We start from the raw sequence: 3,562 nt of genomic DNA on the forward strand, positions 1-3,562 counted from the left end.
GTTTTAAGCAGCTCTGGGATGTATTCTCTATGCGAAAGTTAATATTTTTACATCTTGCAATCGAGGATTATTATTGTCGGGTCCGCGATATTAAGTTTGCATAACGTCCCGCTATTAACCACTATCGTTCGCAATTACAGTCGATATGTTTGATTGCATTTCCGTGTTCATCTGAAAGAGTTTGCGAAATATCTCGCATTGCTAATAATTTCATGTTTGAATGTGAATTTATATATTTATAACAAGTTAGATTATTGAATATTATTGAAAAGTTAATATTATTAAAAAATTATATATCAGGCTAATATAATATATTGTATAAAAAATTTCTATATAAAATAAAATTAAATATAATTTGATTAAGATATTCGATATTTTGTATTTGTAAAAAGATTTATATTATTAGTAATGTAGTTTTGCCTTAATATTAGTGCTAAGACATTAATGTACAAAGAGATAAAGAGATAAAACCAAGTTTTTGCAAGTCGGCTAACATGTGTCTAGGACCAATCAGAACTATTATTGAACTATCGTATATGGTAACAAAGGTATTTGCAATGAATTGAAAAAGTAATGGGGATGTGATAATTAAATCGGCGATGACATCACCGTTGCGGTAGCACCAAGGTCGCGCAACAAATTCAATTGCACAATTATCTGGGAAATCGGTATGCTGGAGCGACTATGGCGGTATAGAAAGGTACCCATGATTATTACCTTTACCTTATCCAGTTACTTCTCCAAGGTATCAAGGTTACGAGAACGGTTGAGTACCTTCAATGATTTCCCAGGCAAACATTAAGCGCGACTTGTAAGAAAAATTAAAATGTATGCACGATAATGATAAATATTACGAGAAGAATCAATGGGAGATAAGCATTATATATATATATATATTTAGAGTAAAAAAAAAAGATTCAATAATTTTCCTGTTACACATTAATATTACGAAGAACGCCTTTTACATTTTTGTTTAATTAATTAAAAATTCGTGTTTATTTTATATTATTTAATTATTTGCTTGTAAAATCGTTTAGATGCACTTGATGTTATTCAGTTCTTGTACTGCACTCATGTACGCATAGTCAAATTATTCCATCTTCCTCTCTCTTCTTCTCTTCTCCGTTTTTAACAAGATATTTCCGTATTGTCGCACGCACGCGCGCGCGTACACGCGAAACCTCCGTCCAGTCGTGTCAACGCTAAATGGACCATCAGGACCGCCATAAATCCTGGGACTATCAGATCAACGGCCGTAGCACTTGACTTGTCCCAGATATAACGACGGGGACCACCGCCCAGCGTAATGGAAGAGTGACTCTCTCTGTCGACGCGCAAAAGATACGTCCCAGATGAGATCTGCACGAACCTGTCCACGAGAACACGCAGACTCCACCTGACTTCGTCATTAACCCTTTCTGACTCAACTTCGACGAAGTAGCGCGTTAAACGTCATATAAATTACATCAATACGTACTATATTAAAATATATTAGATAAGATTGACACTTGACTTTGTGTGTGTACGTACGTGGAATTCACGTGCAAAATAATTTAATAAAAATATAAAACTGAAATGCATTGCTCTCTACTTTGTGATATCTTCCTCTAATTTTATATAAAATATACTATAGATAATAAAATATTTAAAAAAATAATATGTTTCACGAAGCGTGTTTATCATTGCGAGTTAGCGGCAGTTTCCGGATCAACGATAAGTTGCGTCACTATCGCAGAATCTGTCTACGTTTCAGAAGCAGGGCGCGTCTCGTTGAAGCAGGTAAGGAACATTGTTAATTACACCGTCATGCGCCGATATCGATATTGGCTACCGGAGGCAAGTAACCGGGCCGCCAGTAAAGATGGCATCGTGCACACTAATGAGTAACAAGTGGCGTGACGTTTCAGTTAGGCTTTACTTCGTCCAGGACTGGCAAGGAGGAAGATATCGGTATGCCACGACGAACCACCTATCGCCTCGCCCGGCCGGGGGCTAATTAACGCGGAGATTCATTATCGACACCTAGCCGCTTGCCCGCACGGCTACCGTCTTAATTTAAATCCCTTTGATCTTTGATTTCTCCATTATTTGTTTTTTTATTGTATTATTGTTTTACTAAATTAATAATAGAGTAATAATAAAGTATTATATAATTAATAATAAAATTAATTAAGCTGATACAATTAAATTAAATAATCTATATCATCAAATGACATTCTAATGTTGAGGAGAGTTAACAAATTTTATGTTTTAAATGTAATCATTTTTGACAGATTGCAGGCTGCGAGAAAAGAGAGAGAAAATTCTGTTTTTTTATATTCTTTAAAATATACTTCAAATAATCGATTTATTGCTAACAATAATTTTGATAGAATTCTCGAGGTGATCTTGATCTAATCTCAAAGCTTATATTATATTAAGAGTTAATATAAAAAACTTTGTTATTTCTGTCGAAACTAGAAATAGTTTTTTTTAGCAATGACATCTCATTATATTATTCGTAAAAGTAGAGAACCGCCCTCATGGAGTTTGAATAAAGACATAATATCGTGACAGGATATTTGGCATCAGAAAAGCTGTGCTTTGAAATTGATCAGCGAACTCGTATTCACATAAATAATTTGATCCTAACTGATTTTCTGACTGACTAATATTCAAACGATAGTAATCTCTCTCTCTCTCTCTCTCTCTCTCTCTCTCTCTTCAACTTTCATTTTGATAATTTGAAACATAATAAAATAAACAATGTCAATTTCAACAAAAAATAAAAAGGATTAATTCAGCAAATATAATATATAATTTTTAACCAATTTAAATTTGAAATAAGAATATAAGTATTATAATATATCAAGGATAAATATTGATAACATAATGAAATGCGCGCGCAAAATATCTTCCTATCAATTATCTATATTCTTTAATACTTACAATTAACAACTATTTTCTATATATAAATATACTGCTTCTTTAATCATTTCTCGTTCACTAGCATTATACTTATCTTAGCTCACTTTTATTAATTCAACATTTACGAGAAGTAATTAACATAGGACAGAATTCTCCGGTTATCCGCGCAAAACTGTAATGCACGAATTTCAATCGTTTGAAGCATAAAATAAAAATATATAGAAAACAGATTATCCTTTATAATATGGAACTCATTATATGAAGCTGTAATAGTGCCTATCTTAAGGCTCCCTTTAATTGTTAGACATTTTTATATAAAAACATTTTGCAAGATATAAATATATGTATATATAATATACGTATAATAAATTAATAAATAATTAATTTTATTTGTATATGAAATATAATTATCTCTCGCGATGTTCTCCATTTTTCTGACAACTGCGACCCACAAATCAAGAGCCTCCGTGGCGCAATCGGCTAGCGCGTTCGGCTGTTAACCGAAAGGTTGGTGGTTCGAGCCCACCCGGGGGCGTTTTTTTTGCATTCTTTGCATAACTCCGAGGGATCAATCAATTTAAGTATAACAATTTATAATTTTAATTATCACGCGTATAAATAGACACATTTCCTATCAATGTATTTAATAACTATT

General features: G+C 32.8%; 1 non-coding gene across 1 annotated transcript; it reads left to right on the forward strand.

Moving 5' to 3' along the window:
* The first annotated feature begins 3,368 nt into the window (after positions 1-3,368).
* Positions 3,369-3,442, forward strand: Trnan-guu (transfer RNA asparagine (anticodon GUU)). Its single transcript has one exon. It is a non-coding gene; the product is annotated as a tRNA-Asn (tRNA).
* Positions 3,443-3,562: the final 120 nt, after the last annotated feature.

Source organism: Cataglyphis hispanica, chromosome 10, assembly GCF_021464435.1.
Source record: "Cataglyphis hispanica isolate Lineage 1 chromosome 10, ULB_Chis1_1.0, whole genome shotgun sequence".
Taxonomy (NCBI): domain Eukaryota; kingdom Metazoa; phylum Arthropoda; class Insecta; order Hymenoptera; family Formicidae; genus Cataglyphis; species Cataglyphis hispanica.